The sequence below is a fragment of the Carettochelys insculpta genome, chromosome 1 (assembly GCF_033958435.1).
Source record: "Carettochelys insculpta isolate YL-2023 chromosome 1, ASM3395843v1, whole genome shotgun sequence".
Classification (NCBI taxonomy): Eukaryota; Metazoa; Chordata; order Testudines; family Carettochelyidae; genus Carettochelys; species Carettochelys insculpta.
The window spans coordinates 380,276,199-380,297,128 of record NC_134137.1 but is presented as its reverse complement, the minus strand read 5'-3'; the positions used below and the strand labels follow the sequence as shown (position 1 = coordinate 380,297,128).

The following is a 20,930-nucleotide window of genomic DNA, read 5'->3' as shown; positions in this document are numbered from 1 at the left end:
TTTTATTCCCAGGTCCTTTCATGTGCAGAGCACCCCCAATGGTTTTTGGTGTCCTAGACAAACTACCTGTAGGCACTCTACACCCATCATTCAATACAGGGAAAAACTGGAAGTCTAGACTGAAATTTAAACTTTTTACTTGGCAGTCAAAATGAACCATGAAAAATGCAGTTTTACAAGAATAATATTTGATACCCTTGTTTATAAGCAATAACATCTTAATATATTGTTAAATAGAGAAAAAATTCACTTCCATCTGATTTGCCCTAAATTAGCCTAGCACTGTAGGCGATCATCTAGTTCACCTACATGGTCAGTCAGGCCATTTTCGTGTGTCCTCTTCAGGTGGAGAGCCACCTATGCAGTCAGCTGACTTCAATCACTCTTTGTTACCCATTGCTTAAATAGAATTTCCCTGGGGTAGGACATCTTTTTCCATACCTGGCTCTCACCTCTTTGAAAAAATATCCAAGTCAAGATGGATTCCAATAACTGGTGGCATGGTCATGTGTCTTTGTAGGGCCCACCACAGGTTAGGGTTAGAGGAAAAACAAGACTATTTACAGATCATGGTCTTGAGCACCAGGCCAATAATGGCTTTCACGAAAAGATCAAAATTAACAAACAGGTTTACACTTTATATTTCCAACTTCACATACAAGGATATCTACACACAAAGAGAATGCACACATTCAGGGGCTACAAACTCTTTAATGATAGGTTACTTGCCTTGTTTTGCATAACATGCTCAAGTTATACCTATTCATATTCAAAACCACATTCCACAAAAACAGGGACCAGTCTCACATTCCTGTCCCCATCACATCCAAGTGCTCACAAGTGTTTCCTCTACTCCTTACTCGCTCCAGTGGTAACAAGCACAGGGTGTGAACAAGCCCTCTCCACCACCAAAATTGAAAGGACATGAACAAGCACACCTACCCAGTGACAGCTTGGGGTTCAAAATACACCCACGCCCCACAATGGCAGGAAGGTTCTCAGGGAACACAGAACCCATCTTCAGCAAAAGCAGTGTCTCAGAATAGCAGCATGCTCATTTCATTCACCGTGTTCAGTCTGCCCCCAGCACAGGTTCCAAGACAACTGCACAAACCAACCCATTTCCCTTACCCACAGGCTGTGTCCAAGATGTTCTGGTAACAGCTGCTTAGAAGAGTCTCTCCTGTCCACTGCCTCCCATGAGCCAGCACCAGACCTGCCCCAGCAGGCCTCACAAAAGCATGATCTGACTAACTGCCATACCTACGGATAAAAGCCTATGTATGGCACTTCAGGAGCTATGACCTGCCCGACCTGACCTGGAGCCCAAGAGTAAGCCTAGCCCAGACACAGGAACAGGTTCCTAATAAAACTTGATATGCACAGTGGAGGCCATTCAACATCAACTAGCATGGAGGACAGCTGCCCAGTGCCCAAAAGACACTTCGGCTCCAGCGGCTGCACTGAATTCCCCTTCATTTCTGGATGCAACATCAGGACCTGGCACTAGTCAGTAAAGCCCTGTATAGTTTGGTCCTGCACACCTCAGAAAACTACTCATGTGCTACCTCCACAGAGATCGTGTGTTCAGATGATTGAGTAGAGAAGGCCAGGTGAGAAAGCTCTCAGTTGGAACTTACTGACTTGCCAAGCAGAAGCCACCTTTTCCCATAACTGGTGTTCAAGATGTATTGCTCGTGTCTATTCCACGTTAGGGGTGGGTGCTCGCCACACGCACCAGTCCCAGAAGCTCTTCCCTCAGTAATAACCACAGGGAACCCTCTTGAGCCCTCTGCAGTGGTGCACAGATGCTCTGATGTAAGGGGAGCAGGTACCTTCCCCTACACTTTGCTCCTTCTTGCTAAAAACTGACAGTGGGGAAGGAAGGGCGGGTCATAGAATGGACAAGAGCACCACATCCTGAAGAGCACAGGTTATGGAAAAAGATAGCCATTTGAGTGCATGCTCATGTCTATCCCGTACTAGGTGACACCCACCCCCCCCAAGCAGTCCTAATGGAGGTGGGCAGGGTTCACGGATGCAGAAGTTACAAAACAGGTCTGCGGACCCTAGCATTTCTGGCCTGCTGAGCCATGTCATAATGCACTGTGAATATGTGAATTGAGGACCCCCTTGTCACTCTACAGATGCCCTAGATGGGCATGTGCACATGGAAGGCCACTGAGGACAGCTGTGCCTCGGTCAAAAGGGCCCTTAGAACCAGCAGCAGCAAGACCTGTGCCAGCTCATATCAGATCCAGGAGATGATCCACTTGGATACACTGGAATGCCCTTCATCCTGTCCACTGTTACGATGAAGAGCTGTAGTAACCTGAGGTAGGGCTCAGTACACGCCAGGTAAAACACCAAGGCTATGTCTACACTATGAGATAAATCTGAATTTAAGGCAGTTAGCTTGATATTACCACATGACTTTACTGTAAATACCATTAGCTTGATTTATGTGGCACTAATATAGATATCAGAACCTGATGGATGTAGTGTCAAGTTCGAATAAAGGCCGGGATGGAAGTGCCACATCTTAAAAATCAAATTTGCTAGCCTCCAGATGTGTACTATATGTAACCCACAATGACCCTCAGTGCTCTACTCTGGCTGCTGCTCGCAAGGTGCTCAGGAATTAGGTAACAGGAAGACCGTAAATTTTAAATCAAGATCAGGAACCCTCTGGCTGTGAGCTCATGTTTGTATGAGAGGCTGATGAGAACACTCTCTTTGCTATTAGCACTGTGAGCACATCTACTCATTACAAATAGCCCCAGCATGGAGTTCGTGGTTCTATCTCTACACCTCTCTACGTAAAGAATAAATGGACGTAAACCAGACATTAGGAATGGTAATGTACAGAAGCCTGTGGGAGAGCACTTCAATCTCCCTAGACACTCAATAGCAGATTTAAGGGTGGCAGTCTTGAAACAAAGTATCAAAAATCAAATGGAGAGAAATCTGAGCTGCAAGTTATTTGCAAATTTGACTCCATTAACCAAGGATTAAGCAGAGACTGGGAGTGGCTCTCCTTACAAAAGGAGCGTCTCTGCCCTAGGCATTAGCATCTCCACATTAGTCTGACAATGGGCCATATGCGCCCTTCTTATCTGACCTGTTTTTTCCTCTCTTCATACATACTACTGATAATGGGCTTTTTCCACCCTGACTGAATAGACCTTGTCAGCTCTGGCCCTCCCTTTCACTGGGACCCCCCCCTCCCTTTAAATACCCCTTTGAAACCACCCCCCCACCCATGCATCTGATGAAGCAGGTCTTTGCCCACGAAAGCTTACAGACTAACAGATATTTTGGAGCATAAGGTGCCACAGGACTTCTTGTTGTTCTCAAAGATACAGACTAACGGCTACCTCTCCGATACTTCTCTACACCTGATAACTTTTCTGCACTGCCTGGCACCAGCCACTACATCACATGGCAGCAGGGCTGTTGTGGGTGGTGTGCTTATATAAGCAGGCCAAGAAACTTCTTCTCTGCTGTTCACATTTGTGCGCTCCTCTCCCCGCCAGGAGTCACACGATCGGAGTCATTCCCATGCTCAGCCACATCACATGGGTAGTCCCCGACCCAATAAAAGGACGTGCCTGCTGTTCAGTGCAGACCATGCTGCCAGGCAGCACCATGTCCTGACTTGCGTGCAGTTAGGGCTCCAATGGCAGGAAAGAATTTCAGGGGTGTGCAGCCCTTTGGGTGGAAGTCTCCCCCGGGCCACTAACACTTTTGAGGGCTTGTAGCCATCCAAGGGAACTGCTTCAACTGGCCCTCCACCAAAAATATTTCTGGGCCTTTCTGCTGCTGGGGGAAGTCTCCCCCAGCAGCTAAGGTTTCCAGGGCATTGCTGCTGCCAGGGAGGAGGTCTCCCCCAGCAGCTAAGACTTGTGGAGCCTTTCTGCTGACTGGGGAGTGGGGGGGGGGGGAGGATGTTAAACAGTTCAAGTGGCTTTTGCACAATGGACCCTGCACCCCATAGTCAAAACTGATTTTTGGGGACCATGCCAACTGGCCAGTCAACATCCCAAATAGCAAACTGCCCCAAAATGGCAATGACATCTGGAGAGCCCCATCACCCCATCCCTCGTGTTGGTAATGCCTATGTAGTGAAAAGGGAAGACAAATCTTCTCCTAGGCTTTCTATCCCCTCCTTAAACAACAAGAAATCCTGTGGCACCTGAAAGACTAACATATTTTGGAGTATAAGCTTCCATTCACAAAGACCCACTTCATCAGATGCATCTGACTAAGCACGTCTTCTCCCACAAAAAAACTTACGCTCCAAAATACATTAGTCTATAAAGGTGCCACAGGACTTCTTGTTTTTGAAGGTACAGATTAACTCAGCTACCCCTCTGATACTTATCCTCTTTCTTCTAACTTTGGATCCCTTCAGACAGGGAAAAGTGGGTGGATGGCCAGCTGAGAATACAGACTGTGCACAGAAGCTGTATAATGGACTGGGGATCCACATACCCTCTCGTCTCAGCAGCTCTTTTTTCCAAAAAAAGTATTACCAACTCTTTCTTCAAGAGTCTCATTGTCCCTTTATTTTCAGAGATCAGATGCAATCAAGGGAGGGGGACAGTTAAGACACTATTTTTATAAAATCTTTCATAATTCAATTACAGTGACTATTTTAAAAAGCAATGGAGTTAGAGGAAAGATTTCTGTGCATTTGGCGATCTTTGTTGATATATTAGTTTTCCTTCCTTCCACCTGGAAAAATGGACATTTGTTTACCACAGGAGGAGAATGAGGGCAATGCAATGTGGGAAGATGTCATATACCAGCGAAAATACCCAGAATGCTACGGAGCGAGGGAACTGTGGGATAGGTTCCCACAATGCACTGCTGCAACAGTCAATGTTTGCCAATTGAGTATGGCAGCAATAAGTCTACTTTGTGAGGGGCACATGGGGAAGTGAGGATAGTCAAATTTGAGTTTATAAAACCCAGCATTACAAAATTGGTATCAATACATTCAAATATATCTCATAGTATAGGCTTAGCCCAAGGCACATTGACAGCCAAGCCATGCACGCTTATTTTCTAACTAGGGGTGTTTGGCTTGGGACAGACACTGAAATGAAGAGGACTTCTTAAAATAGAAAGGCACTGCTGCCAGAAAGACCAGATGGTGTCACAGTTGACCTGAGTACCCGTAGATCATCACATACAGTGGTTCTAATATCAGGGTTTTAAGATCCAACACATCTCTCCGACGAAATCCACCTTCTGTGGAAAATGGAGCAGGATCCCACAGGCTCAAAGGGCAAGCCTGTGAGCCTAGAAATACCTCAGTTAAGGTCCCACTGCAGGACAGGGGTCCAGACCAGCATGAAGACTCTCGCAATGACTAAGGAATCAGAGCAACATGTCTTAAAAGAACACTGACTTTGGATCAGCAGGTAGAAAGCAGAGGTAGCTGCAAGGTGCACCCTAAATCCCTGATGGAAGGGGTGCTAGCCTGTGGTTCTCAAGCTGGAACAGTTAGTCCAAGATAGAATGTAATGAGGAATGCAACAGTGATGATATGCTCAGACACCCAGTGGGAAAATATCAACCACTTGGCTGGGTAGAACACCCTAGTGGATAGCTTTCTGCTTACCAGCAAGATTTGATGGGCCTCACTAAAGCATGTCTGCTCCTCCAGGTTCAGCTGTGCAGCATTCACACCATGAAGTGGAGGGGGCAAGGTTGGGGTGTCGGAGATGTCCCTGACCCTATGAGAGCAGATTCAGACAGACAAGAAGGTGTCAGGGAATGGTCACTGACAGATCCATCAGTGTGAACTGAATCACTGTTGGCACAGGCACACCAGTGTGATCATGACAACTTGGGCCTTGTTTCTTTATCTTTGACAGAACTCTTGGCAAGCCAGTCTGGTGGGGAAACATATTTCAGACCCCTCCCCACCACAGGAGGAGGAAAGCATCAGGAGAGGGACCCCTTGCCAGACTCTATAGGCAAGAGAAGCAAAGCTACTTCCTGGTTTGCCATTTGGCAAACATTCTGCTTGGGGAATGTTCCCACGCCTGGAAAAGTGCCTGAGCTACCTCTGGAAGGAGCAGCCACTCGTGAGAGAAGGACCTGCTGAAAAAATCTTCCTGGATACTTCTGACCCCAGCAAGGGGACAGGCCTCCAAGTAGATAACGGGCTCACTGTACAAATCCCAGACAGAGAGCCTCTTGACAGAGCACAGAAGCAAGCACCTCCTTGCCTATTGATGTAGAACATAGAGGCCATATTATCTGTTATCACGCTCACAATCTTGCCTGAGATGCAGTAGGAAGGCCTGTCAGGCCAAACTCTGAGCTCTTGGATATTTATATGCAATGTCAGCTCCTCAGGGGAGCGCATCCTCTTGCGCATATAGCTCGCCTACATGCACTCCTCAGCCAATGTCCAAAGTGTCCGGGATCAGTTTGACGAGTCGCAGGTGACTGTCAAGTGGGAACCCTTCCAGGACTGCCTCTGGGTCAAGTGCACCATTGCAAGGAAGTAGTACCTCTGGTGGGATGGTAATTTTGTCCCGGTGATCTCTGGACTGGGAACTATAAACAGCCAGTGCTGCAAGAGTTGCACCCAGAGGACAACATACGTACATGTGGCCCAGCAAAACAGCAGGTTGTGGTTAGAGAAAACCCAGACTCCTGTAATCAGGCCCAGAATCCTCTGGAACCTCCCCTGTGGCAGGAAAGCTCTTGCACAGGTGGAGTCAGGCACCATGCCAATGAACTATCCTCTGCACTGGAACTTACATTAGCTTCTTGTTCACCAACAGCCCCAATGACAGTCAGGTGACCAGTAGTACCACGACATCCCTTTGAATTCGGGACCTGGGGTGACCCTTGATCAGTCAGTCATTGAGACCTGACTAGTTCTGAATACCCCACCAACATACACTTGATAAACAGCCTGGATGCAGTTGCTAGACCAAATGGGAGGACTGCAACTGGCAGTGGTCAAACCCCACCATGAAGTGTAAAACGTATGTTCTTGGAAGCTCATTATGTGAAAATACACATCACTTAAGTTGAGGGCAGCATACCAGTCTTACAGATCCAGAGGGGATGATGGAGGCCAGGGAGACTATGTGGATAGCTTCCTTAGGTATCAGTTTAGGTCTTGTAGATCCCAGATGGGTCTTAGACCACTGTTGGCCCTTAGGATTAGAAAGTACCAGGCATAGAACCCCTTGCTCCTGCATTCAAGGAACGTCTTCCACTGCTCCCAGCTACAGCAGCCCCTTCACCTGTGCAAGAGTGATAGGAAGCAGGAAGGAGAGTAGAAAGGAACTGGAGCGTATAACCCTGGGCCACTGTGCTGAGGACCCAACAGCCTGAAATTACAGCAATCCATGCAGAGGGGAAGGCAGTAGGAGAAACACAGGGAACATAGATCCTGGGTACAGTCTGGTGGCTTGCCCTCAGGCACAACTTCAAACTGCCCACACGCCATCCTGGTGTGTTGCAGGTGGAGCAAGACTAGGCAGAGGGCTGAGATTGGTGGCACTGCAACATTTCTAGTCTCTGCTCTTATTGTGAGCCATTTCCATGCCTGGGTTGCAGCTGAAACCACTTACAAGCCAGACCTGGGACACAGAGCCCTGAAGTTTTCAGTGTGGTACAGAGTCTAACAACCCACGTAATTTTGAATTTATGTGCAGCAAATGGCTCCTGGTCATCAAAATGGAGGTCCTGAATGGACGACTGGACTTCAGTTGACAAGCCAGACACAGAAAAATCAAGGACATTTTCTGCATTGAGATAGCAGAAGCATCATGCAAGCCATGGAGTCTGCTATGTCCCAGGCTACTTGGGCTACTGTGGCCACAGCCCTGCCGTCCTCGAGAAGCACCAAGCACTGCTTCTGGGTGTCCATGGGAAACAAATCAAACGTGGCCATGGCTTGACACATGCTCAAGCCATACCAGCCAAAAAGGGTTAGATGGTGGCCCATCAGCTGGCAGATGAATGAACTGTCCAAACAAATCCGGTTGGAGTCATTCTTAAGCAAAAAGCAGCAAGGGTAGCTTGTAACTTACAGTAACAGCTGTTACTACCAGAGAGCTTGTGGTTGAGGGCAGGGGTGGGGGGGTTAGAGATAACCATTTTCGGCACAAACTATCTTCTTTCTGCTCCTTTGGAAAGATGGGGCATGGATAAGGGGTGTGACACTAGGCATTCTTAATCTTTTATGCCCCCAGGTGTTCAGACAGTGCCACCCCTTTGCAGTGCTATAGAGCAGAGGACACTGTCTACATAATCCGATGGTTCCTCAAGTTCCTCTGCATGGACTCAAGTTAGAGGTAACGCTTCTCAATAGTTTCTGATGGGTGTTATAGTCACAGGGGACTGGGTGAGAAGGGTGCACTATTGACACAATCAGGTGAAGATGAGGAAGAAGCCAATGCCACAGGGTCTGCCATGTCCATTGGTGGACCAGCCAGCCATTCCCCCTGGGTTCCTGTGAGCCTAAGAGGTTCTCCCTTCATGGAGATTTGCCTCTGGAGGAGGGCAAGATGCAGAGGCCAGTGGCTGGTCTGATGCTCCCAACATTGGCCTAAGCACATCCTAGGGAGAAACCTAAGAGTTCCATGGGTATCAGCAAACCAGCCACTGTCCCTGAGCCCACAGGGTAGTTGGCAGGACCACACACACATGTAGAAGGTACCACCAGTGCTGGGACTTGGCCTGTCAGCAACACCTCCTGCCTGGTATCAGAGCTTGAGGGAGGGTGGTTGCTCTCAGGAACCACAAGAAGATAGATTGGTGACCATGCTCACTGAGTGCCTTGATAAGGTTCTCCCCAACCAGGATTATTTCTCCTCTGCAGGTCCACTGAGAGCAGCAAAGACTGGAGACCAATGGTGGTGTTCTGGTGATAAAAGCTGCAATATGCTTGATGCACAAGAGGTACCAAACCACAGGGGATGTTTAGAAACACCCAGTGCATGGGGGCATCCCCAGCCATCTCAGCTAACAGCGATACCCTGACCTCCAGAAACCCCTCCAGTTCTTTTCTGAACCCAGTTGTACTTACGGACTTTACAACATCACTTGGCAACAAGCTGCACAAGTTGACTGAGTTGTGTGAAAAAGTATTGCCTCCCATTCTGCCTATTGATTTCATTGACCGACTCCTGGTTTGTTATATGTAGGGATAAATAACCCTTTGTTATTCACTTTCTCTGTACACATTTGCTATTTTAGAGACCTCTATCATATTCCCCCACACTTGTCATCTCTTATAACCTGAACAGTCAAAATCTGTCCTCTCCCCTCATATGGCAGTTCATACCCTAAAACTGTGTTGTCCTCTGTACTTTATTCAGTTCTAATGTATCTTTATTGATGGGACAACCAGAACTGAACACTGTTTTCAAGATGTGGGTGTAACATGGATTTATAAAGTGGCATTATGTATTTTCTGTCTTATTATTTATCCCCTTCCTAATGGATTCTAGCCTTGTTAGCTTTTTGAACTGTCACGGTACATTAAGTGTCTCTTCAGAGAACCATCCACCATAATTCCAAAATTTCTTTCTTGAGAGGCAACAGCAACAGCTAATTTAGATTCCATTTTGTGTGCATAGCTGAGATTATGCTTCCAAGGTGCATGGTTTTTGACGTACCCACACGGAATTTCGTCTCCCATTTTGTTGCTTAGTTGCCCAGTTTTGTGAGATCCCTCTGGAGCACTTTGGAGGCTGCTTTGGACTGAATTTCTTGAGTTAATTTGTATCATCTGCAGATTTTGCCATCTCATGATTCATCCCCTTTGCCAGATTACTTGCAAGTATGAGCAGCACAGGTCCAAGTACTGACACCTGCTACAGTAAACCTTCGATTTAATGGACTAATGGGTGGAGGGGTGTCTTCTATCCCTGAAAGCCCATTAAAACACAAGGGTTTACTGCCCACCCACATCCTCATTAGGCTCCTCCTGCCCCAATTCCCCCACCCAAAACAAACAGCAACTGCCACCACCAGAGCAGCCCTGGACCTCGCTGCATGGCCTGGAGCTGCTGCTGAGCCACCATGTGCTCCTCCCACCAGAGGTGGGACACGTACATAGTGCCAGTCTGCCCCTGTATGTGCCCCATCACTGGTGGCAGGAGCATGTGGAGGCTCCAGGGGAGGAGGTGGTCGCTCCTCCAGGTCACAGCAGTAGTAAACTTTTTTCAACTTTTAATTTGGGGGTGGGAGGGGATGATTTTTATGGACCCCAGAGGAATTTGGGAACAATGGGGAGAGGGACACCGCTGTCCCCAAAGTCCGCTAAGCAGGGATCCATAAAAATCAAGGGTTTACTGTATTTACCACTACACTGAAAACTAACCATTTATTCCTAACTTTTGTTTCCTGTCTTTTAACCAGCTACTGATCCTCTTATCCCACCTTCACGTAGGAGCCCTAGTGGGTGGAGGGGAATCATCCTTGTGCACACTTTGGTTTTAACCACACAGCATACCCACTCAGGGCAGGAAAAAAGGAAAAAACAAATCAGAGTAGAATCCCACAAGTGACATGGCAAGAACTAGTTCACAGCCCCTCCAGGATCACTGCCCCACTTCATGCTTCTAATGCTGTCGATTAGACAAGGTGCTGGGGCATCAATGGCTTTTGCTGCATGAGGCCCTCTGACCAGCCCTCCTATCTGTGACACAGCAGGCTTTTGCAGACTCCTGGTCCCTGCTGCGTGAGCCTGAGACATGGCTCCTGGTCGCAGCTCACACTTGGCAGGCTGAGTTGCAGGTGGGTAGCCATCTTCACCACGTATGAACTAATTAGGAAGTTCATTATTTGTTAAGTAATTAGCACAACACAACACATCAACTCAAAGTGACACACGAGAACAGACCATTCAAAAGGAAAGTCAAACCTAAGTAGCCAGATTACAGAAGTAACTGTCAAGTCAGCTACCCACTCAGGGCAATAGGCAGCACGTCGGGAGGCTCAGAGCGAGGCCTAGCAAACAGGGAGTGAAGCAGGAGGGTGTCAGCAGTTTTCTGGCTGAGGTTTCCCTGCACCCCTTCAAAACCTAAAATCCAGAGTCAGATGCACTCCAGTTGTGTGCACAGGAAGCCACGGAGGAGCAGAAAGGGGTGCACCAGTGATGGATACACTCCGAGTGCGGTGCTACAGAGATGGTTTGTAAATTACCTGAATTCCTTTTTTTACTCAAACAAAACAAAGCAGCAGAAATGTAGCACTCCAAAGACTAACAAAATGATTTATTCGGTGATGAGCTCTGGTGGGACAGACCCACTTCTTCAGATCAAGCTCATCACCAAATGAATCATTTTGTCTGTCTCTGAAGTGCTGCATTTCTGTTGCTTTGTTTTGTTGGAGTACAGACGAACACGGCTACCGCTGCGTTACCTTACCACTCAAGTTACTCTTTGCAGCAATTGACTTTTCCACTGCACAACCACCGCTAGGGCACCTGGCAAGTCAACATTTACATGGCCAGGAGTCCTTTCTGGCTTGGATCTGAGCACCTGCATGTCACAGGCAATACCTGAGCATGTCTTGTATGCAATCGAACATCCTGCTCTATTGCAGCCTTCAGGAAGCTAGACTGCACCACCGGCAGAATGCAGAAGGGACCAAGGGGCACCACAGCTATTGCAGCGACAGGATGTCAGGTTGGCGAGATACACCCAGAGGAGACTCTGGAACAGACTGCCTCCAGCCAAGGGAGAGTTCCAGAAGATATGGCAACACACGTAAATATATCCCTCCCCACGGTACCTTAGCGTCATAGGTGTGTCAGCCCTTCTAGAAACACGGGGAGCTGCCTACAGCAATCTCCTGGATTCCAAGCCCTCCAGCCTCCTCCACTGGGCCACTGGTCATCCACTAGGTTCTACTGGCACTGACAGTCGCCTGTACCCTCATGGACTGTCTGCACTCACAGAACAAGACATTGCAGGAGCGGGAAAGACTGCACACCCCAACATACAGCTTTCTGCTTGGGCTCAGCCCCCACTCCTCTGCTCTTTCAGGTCCTCCCTACCTTCCTGTGTCCCCAGCTCACTCACAGTGCCTGCTGCCAGCCTCTTCCCCACCAGCTCCTTCCACCCCCTCTGAATAGTGCTGCCTCAATCACTGATTCCCAGCACTTAACGCATGTTGTTTAATACTCCCTTTCCCAGTGCTGAAGAGGCAGCCTGTTCCTGGCTCCTTTCAAATCAGTTTTCCGCACAGCCCATTTCACTCCTATTCCCAGCCGCTTGCTCTCAGCCATTAACCTCTAATGGGACCCTCGTCAAGCACTCGCCTGAAAATCTAAACATACTGCTTCCCCTGCCAGCCCCTGATCTCTGCTGGCAGCAAACAGCCTCTGAGAATTCTGCCTCGTTAGTTATGCATGGCCTCCTTCACTGCCTGAATCCACACTTGCTACCCTTTTAGTCAAACTTTGCTAGTCCAGCTCCTCTCCTAGCACATCCTTTCCTATGCTTTCCCCATTTCTCCACCTTGATCCATCCCAGAAGTGTTTCTTCCAACATGCCTGCAAATGCTAAATCACCTCAGCATCCCCACCTCCTCCTTTGAGTATCCACCTTCAACCTCCAGGTATAGCAATGTACAGTAAACTTTCATATCCGGAACGTTCAAATAACCAGCCTTTTAACCTTAAGTAAATTTTAGTTACGTTTTCCCTAAGTACAGCATAGTGAAAGTAAATACAAATAAACAGAGCAAATGCAGTATAAGTTTACAGTGTACAATACTACTGTTGGTAAATAAAGTAGTCATCATACATTGTTTATTAATATCTAATCTTGTTTTTCTTTAGTATTACACATTGCTAGGTATCTCTCTCTATTATCCAGAATATTTGAATATCTGGCAACCTCCTGGTCCCAGGGCTACCAGACATGAAAGTTTCATAGAACCACAGAGCTGGAAGGGACCTCAAGAGGTCATCAAGTCCAGCCACCGCCCCAAGCAGGATCAACTTCAACTAAGTTGTCCAAGCCAAGACCTTGTCAAGCCAGGACTTCAAAACCTCTAGGGATGAAGATTCCACCACCTCTCTAGGCAACGCATTCCAGTGCTTCAACACCTTCCTGGTGAAGTAGTTTTTCCCCCCCACAATATCTAACCTACACCTCTCCTTCTGTAACTTCAGACCATTACTCCTTGTTCTGCTGTCTGTCACCACTGAGAACAGCTTCTCCCCATCGTTTTTAGAGCTCCTGGTCAGGAAGCTGAAAGCTGCTATTAAATCACCCCTCAGACTTCTCTTCTGCAAACTAAACAAGCCCAAATCCCTCAGCCTCTCCTCAAAAGTCATGTGCTCCAGCCCCCCTAATCATTTTGGTTGCCATCTGCTGAACGTGCTCCAGCACATCCACATCCTTTCTATACTGGGGGGCCCAGAACTGGACACAGTATGCCACCTGTGACCTCACCAGTGCTGAATAGAGAGGAACAACCTCTCCAGAGCCGCTCAAAATGCTCCTCCTAATGCATATGCCATAGCCAAAAAGGCCAATAAGGGCACACTGTTTACTCATATCCAGCCTTTCATCCACTATAACCCCTAGGTCCCTTTCTGCTGTCCTGCTCCTTAGCCGGTCAGTCCCCAAATAAAGTTTACTTTATTTCCATTCTCCAACTTGCCAGCCTTTTTAAGGCAAGTTCCAAGGGCAGAGAGGCTCTCATCCCGCGCCAAGTACACCATCAGCCATTAGCCCCTGCACCAGCAACACGTGCCAAGTACTAGCAGAGTGACACATGAAACGTGGTGCATCAGTTTATCCTTTGCTCTGAGGATCTCAAAGGGTCTGATGCCTCCCAGCTCAGCACCTGTTTGAGAGGCATTAGGAGCCTCATTCTGGAAACCAGGCACCCTGACAACCCACCACTGCTCCATCCACTACACCACAGACCACAGAGCCTGCACAGAGTAAGCTGGGTATGCCCCAGAACACAAAACTTGGAGTGGGAGGGGCAGCTACGGCACCCTGCAGGAAAGCTTTCAACAGAATGTGCACCCAAAAGCTGTTTGGGGAAGCCAGAGCTACCTTCTCATGTAGGGGACAAGACCTTGGGAGATGCAGAGAGAGGAGGACAGAGGCCCCCAGTGGACAGCTAGCAGACAAACCCTAAGGGCATCAACATGGTGACTAATGCCATGAAAACCCCCGCCATCTCAGGCTGCGCCTTAGTGCAGAGGAATCTTGAAGAATGAAGAGAAATGGCACCAAGACAGTTCATTAACAACACCTCACATATGCTGTTGGCAGGCTCGCCCTGACTCTACCATAGACCTGACGGCAAACTCCACGTGCTCTGCTAGAGGGCTTAGCAGGAAATCCATTCTGCAAGACAAATCGATCAGCCACGGCAGACATGACAGTGAGCTCCCTTTTGGCATAATGAGCACTTCCCACACAGAAGCTGGTGATGATGAGGGAAGATGAGGTGGGCCTGCAAAACACACGCCCTCTAAGCACACAGGGATATGTTTTCATGCTGTGGTCTCCATTTGGCACGTGCAACTTTGCCTCACACAAACACCAAAGCATGCATTTTGCTGTAGCACTCATACACACCTGAGTAAAAATGCCTCTGCAAGCACGCACATCGCTGCTGCAGCTAGGTGAGGTATTGCAACGGCCCCCACCCATGTCTCAGGTACATGTCCTTGCAACCCCGTTGTGCTGCAGGGCAGGGCTACTGCCCTTACAGTACAACTGGGGAACTGAGGCACAGGAAGGAAGCCAAATGACTGGTCTAAGGCCAGCTGGGACATCTATGGGAGAGCCAGGAATGGAGTCCAGATTTCCCAGGACACCTTTCTATTACGGACAGGAGACGGAGCTGTTAGACAAGGCTGACCAGCTCCAGAAGCCAAGCCTGCCCTCTGCATGCCTTCACTGGGAGCCCCAGGAGCCAGCCTTCTACACACAGCATAGGAGAGGCTCTGTACACACTCCAGTTTACGCTGATGTAAATTACACCACTCAGGTATGTACAGAAACCACGCAAAATGACGCAAGCTGCCCCGATCTTAACACCAATGCAGACAGCATTATGTCAGCTGCAGAGCGCCACCCTGACATGCAGCGCTGCTTATAGGGGCTACAGCAATTAAGTTGATGGGAGAGCTCCCCCCTCCCACACACACACCCCTTAGAGCATCTGCACTAGATGTGCTGCAGCAGAGCAGCTGTGTACCTCTGTGGCATAGCCATAGGGAAAAGACAAATACTAGCAAAACCTAAACAGTCAGTCCCAGAGCTAAGCAGCAGATTCAGAGAAGGGACAGGGCATCATGAGACCTGGGTCTGTGTCTGAAATGTACAAGTGTACATTCGTGACTTAGCTTCCCATCTTCAGAGCGGGCTAACCATGACCACCCTTGAGCCAGTGACATCAAGCACTGAAGATCTAAGGCCACTGCTTGTTACTTTCAGTCTCCTGTGTTTTTCTGCAAGCTCTTCCAGCACTGCATTCCCGAGTTAATTGTATAAAGGCCCTAGCATGCTATGGGCACATGACAACAAGACATCAGGCGCCTCAATGCACAAGAGCACTGATGCATGCGGGGGGGGGCGGGGACTGCACCAGGTCTGGATTCGAAGGGCTTTTAAACGCCAATGAAAGTTTCAGTCCTGAGCACCCTTTGTGGATATGCTTGGTGATAGACATGAGCAAGATGCACGACCACGACAGCCAACCTGCCTTGGGTTCTGGGTCTGAGGAAAGACTATAAACAAATACTTAAGGCTTGAGCTGCAAGCCTGACAAGTAGGCAGAGGCTCAGACAGCCTACTCTCCTCCACTCCCCAGTCTCAGACTCAATCAATGCATCCTCTGGGTACGGGCCTCAGGCAGCATTACACAAATTATCAATCACGTTTTACATTGATATAGTTACGAGGCACGATTAATGTATCAACTTCCCCACAGACCATTCAGCAGGATAAATCAGACACAAAATCTATAGCAATCGATCAATCAACGCTTAATACCGCACCAGGGAGCTGCAAGTCTCAGGTGGGGGCAGTCAGGAATCCTAATCCTGGCTGAGGACAACACATTACTAATGGATTTGATTAAACATTTCCAGTATTGCTCATTCCTCCCCTTGAGCAGCTTGAAACCAGCCTATTTGCAGCCTATTTAAGGAAGAAGTTAAAGAAAGATTAAAGCATCTCAGTGGATACTCATGCAGGTAACAAGAACATCCAAAGCTACAAAAGGACGAGGATTAAAACACCCACAGAGTCTGGAAGAATATAAATTCTCATACTTCGGGGCATGAGGTGACCTCAAATTAATGAGGGTCAGGAGAAAGTTTCTCTGGGAGCTGGTTACCCCAGAGCTGCTACTACAGTTTTCTGTATCTTTCTCTGAAGTATCTGGTACTTGCCTCTCAGACACCACCTAGATCCTGAGCGCTCATGAGAATTCCAGTTAGATTAGCACTTCAGCCAATCAGAAACCACATACTCCTTTAAAAATTGCTAGTTTGACTGGCTATGCATTTCAGCAGCTTATTTACACAGAGTACATTTTGCTGGGTTCACTAATCACCTTTAAGGAAGATTAGGCTAAGAATTTTCTGAGCCCTGCCAGAATGGAACAGTGCATAGTTACTACAGACTAGTAGGCATCCTTCAGTCTGCACAGACTCCAAATTCATGAAAGCAGCAGCACTCACCCTTCCTATTTCCCAAATACTCCAGACAATACCTAATGTCAAGTCAATGACAACCACAGTGTATCAATTAGCATCCGGTACATTTCACAGCCTGCTCTAGGGCAGGGTGGGGCTCCTCTGCCTCCTGGTTGGCTAAAATTTGTTACACTACCAGGCATGATTGAAATCAAAGGGGATGGCTAGCGTGCTTCCCTGCAATTCTGCCAATTTAGCATAGGAAGCCTCCTCTGAGAATTCAGAAATCCCCCACCGTCCACTACAGCAGCAGCTTTGGCAGGGATTTGGTAAAGCACACCGCAGGAATGGAAAGCGACAGAGCAGCTTCAGCTAGGGAGCTGCCTGTGGGGCTTGACTCAGTCTCAGCAGCAGCAGATCAGAGGTCCTGGGTATCTCTTCACACACAGAGGATTAAGAAAACCTAGGCGCACAGGACAGAAATAAAAGGAGCACTGAACTGAAAAGCAATAGCCCTGTGAAAATGGAGGTGGCCAGGAAGCACTTTGACAGAGGCATTAACACACCTGTACGGAAGGGGAAGGCAATAAAAATAAATTGGGTGAGAGACAGGAAGGGTGACTGTCTTCAAAGAGGGCTCCACAAGCTGGAAAACGTACTTGTGCAGAGCCCAATCACCCTCTTCCGGCCTTCAAATACATTTCAAGCTGCCTAGTCAGAAGCTCTCCGCAGAGCAGCACACCACCACCAGAACCAATGGAAAACCTGCAGCTGTATCGTCACGGCTACCATGATCAACACCTCCCAAGAACCCTGTATCCCACACATGCCTCAACATATGGGATATATCATCCAGTGCACTAAGTGTCAACTGCAACCACCTGAGTGAAGCCAGACAACCACTGAGCTCTCAAAGGAATGCCAAAACTGGCAAGACAAGAACCACCCATCCCTCCCAGTGGGCAAATCCCTTTCACAAAATGATTGCTCTGTACCTGATCTCAGTCCTTGGGCTCCCAGAAAACACAAGAACGGCCACACTGGGTCAGACCCAAGGTCCATCTAGTCCAGCGTCCTGTCTGCTGACAATGGCCAGTGTCAGGTGCTGCAGTGGGAACGAAGAGACCAGGCAATGGGGGGCTCCATCACCTGTCACCCATTCCCAGCTTTTGGCCAATGCCTTCAAGAGAGCCTGGAGCTTAAATTCATATCTTTACGCAGTCCACAATGGCTAGCATCCAACAGAGATGCTGGATTTATGGCATTTTACCCACAGTAACCCAAAGTCCCCTTTTTGTCCTACGACGGCAAAGCTGTTAACAGGAAACCTCAATCTGAATGGTGTCTTGCAATACCTGCTAACTACTTATGCTTAATAATCTGCTCCACTTTGTATCTGGCTGTGACACCGAGTAGCTTCCCAGGTCAGAGGAACAACTCTACGGAGTGTCAAAGCTTGTCTTTTTCAAGTCCAGAAGTTGGGCCAAAAGAAGCTGTTTCCTCAACCAGCTTCTGTTTCTATCCCCCTGGGGCCAGAGCCAGGGAAAACGTCACATCAAACCAAAAGCTCAAGAACTGCCTTACATTCCAGTCTCCCCACAATCACCCCAACATTTCCTGTTTCTGCTGTGTTGGTCTCCACTTGTGTACATGCCTAAGTTTGTTAGTTCCTCAGGACAGAGATCTGCCCTTATTTTCACCAGTAAAGCACCATGCACACCTATAACCCTGGGAAAATACACCATGTGTCCCCAGCCCTATGGTATCTAATCACTGCAAACACACCTGTGTCCTCAGGGCAGAGGGAACATCTGCTGTAGTCAACAGGCATTGTTGCAAGTTTCCTAAGAGCTCTCACATACACTTCACTCCATCCCTCATCGTGGGCAGATTTCCACTCGTGCCTGAAGAGAGAAAGTGGTCAAAGCTCAGAAAGTGAAGAAACTGGCTAGATCCAAACAGGTACAACTACTGTAGATGTCAGCGGACAAGCCCCAGGAACAACCTTGGTCCACCGGTTTGGTGCTTGAAAAGTCAAAGTTGGAGGCCAAGAACCCACGTTCGCTCCCAGAGCAAGGCAGCATACAAAGCAGATCTAGATGCTGTGAGCAGCTGCAGATGCCCCCCATTTTCCTTCCCAAATGGACTGAAGAAACGAGACACCCAGACTTGTAGGTACACAAGACGACAGCCATTTTTCCAAGCCATGCACTCCTCCCACATCTCCCCTCACCTGGAGCCCAATGAACCTAGGCTTAAAGCTCCCCCCCCGCTCCACCCCACAGCAGATTCTGGGCCATTTTAAGCAAGTTTCATGCTCTTCATCTCTATTGCCCCACATCAGAGGAACACCCTGGCCCATCAAGTACAGAGCTTAGCATGAGGGTGAGGTAACAGCAAGGGGCCAGACCCATAGTCCCATCTACTTCCCTAGGCCAGATTTGTGCCTAGACTCAGTTGCTGGTACCTCCTAGCATAACCACCTTTCAGTCTTCCTCAGCCTTAGTTAGCTGAGGCCCTGAAGCATGAGGGTTTGCAGACCTCATATTTCATATCCCACTAATATAGCTGCCGATGTCCTCATTATCCTTCTGTCTAATCCTTTTGAAGGTTGTGAGGACAGGGAGAGTGGGGAAACATCCCCTGCTGGGGTAATCGACAATGATACATTCACTGAGAGCTGCCTAATCATCCTAACACCTCATTCCCTGCAAAGAGGAGACTGGCAAAGGATGGGGCGGGAACTGTTCTTCCAGACAACCTACTAAGAAGCCAGGGGCATGCTCTTCTCCCAGGCCATGCCAGCATCCGTCCGGCACTGATCACAGAAACAGCAGAGAACTCATCGACTTAATGGAGCCGTGTCAGAACCCAGGAGTTAGAGCCTCATTAGCAGAGTCCAATTAAAAATGGAAAACCAAGCTACTTTCGAGCTGAATGCTTCTACCAAAAAAAGAAGCCACATCTTAATCACTTTCATTATCCAAACAGACTCCCTGCTGGAGCCTTGTAATTGGAAGTCTCCCATTTTAACAAGATTTGCATTTTACCCAAGTGTACTGACAGGGCTAAGAGCAGCACTCTCACTCCTGGCGCCCCCAGCCCCACAAACAAGCACAGGCAGCAAAACAAGAGGGGAGGGGCAGTGTCAGAAGCTGTGCCCCCAGCATGGGCGCATTTGTATGGCAATTTCCAGCCTGCTGTGAACTATAAAACAGACTCGCCCCTCCCTGACCTTCATGGCTGTTCCCTGTAGAGCAGAGAGGGAGTTAGGAGGGGCATGGAATATATAAAACTTTCCATCCCTCCTCCCCGCCCAAAAGACAGTTTCAGAAGCTGTCAGTTCAAGCAACATGATGGCTAACATAGGAAGAAATACACCCTGCCAAATGACGGAGACCCAAACACCCTTGAACCAGCCAGAGCCCACACATGCAGCTGCAATGGCAGCTCCACATTGAATCTCTGCAGGACCAAGCCTGGCCCACTAGGTTGAGCATTGGATTAGTATTCAAGAGACCTGGGCTCTGGTCTCAGCTTTTCCACTGACCAGCAGGGTGTCCTCAGGTAAGATCTACCCCCAGACTGGGCATCAGCTTCCCCGCTCCGGGTCTGTCTACTTAGAGCAGGGGTGTGGAATCAAGGCAGGGGTCGCTGACCTACAGAGAAACCAGTCGGGAGCCCCACACTGGTGGAACAAACCACCCTCACAGATGTGGCCCCCAACTGAAAACCAGAAGGTGGGACAAGGAGGTGACACCTCACTCCCCTCAAGCTTCAATCCCATGTGTTGGTGGGAAAGGGAGGTGTTGAGGCTCAGGGCTTACCCCCAGGGCTGGGACTAAGATTTTTGTGGGACATGGCTCCGCACTGCTGGGAAGTTACCTGCAGCCACCACCCATGGAGCTGAAGCCTGAGGGGAGTTCCACCCCCCCACCCCAAGTTCAACAGGGCTCTGATCATGGTTAGAGTGTTGCTGTAGTACAAACACACAGCATGTTTTCACCAGTCACCTCTGTTAAATCAGCTCTAAGCAGGCACTCCTCCAGCCCTTCTCCAGCCAGACTGTCCAGTGCAAGAGACAGCGGAAGTGTGGTTTTCCCATTTACCGTGCAATCAGCTGTCCCTGCGTTCCCACAAGGTACAAGGTTTGTTCCATCTCCCCAAAACATCCCCCTCCCCTGAGGCTACAGAACCCTTCAGATAGCTCTTTTGGAGAGTTTCATTTTCATTAAAACTAAAAGCTCAACCCTCAGCAAACGTC

General features: G+C 48.6%; 1 protein-coding gene across 1 annotated transcript in view; it reads right to left on the bottom strand.

Moving 5' to 3' along the window:
• Positions 1 to 20,930, bottom strand: part of SND1 (staphylococcal nuclease and tudor domain containing 1) — a 466,768-nt gene that overhangs the window by 290,277 nt on the left and 155,561 nt on the right. The gene's annotated exons all lie outside the window — the stretch shown is intronic.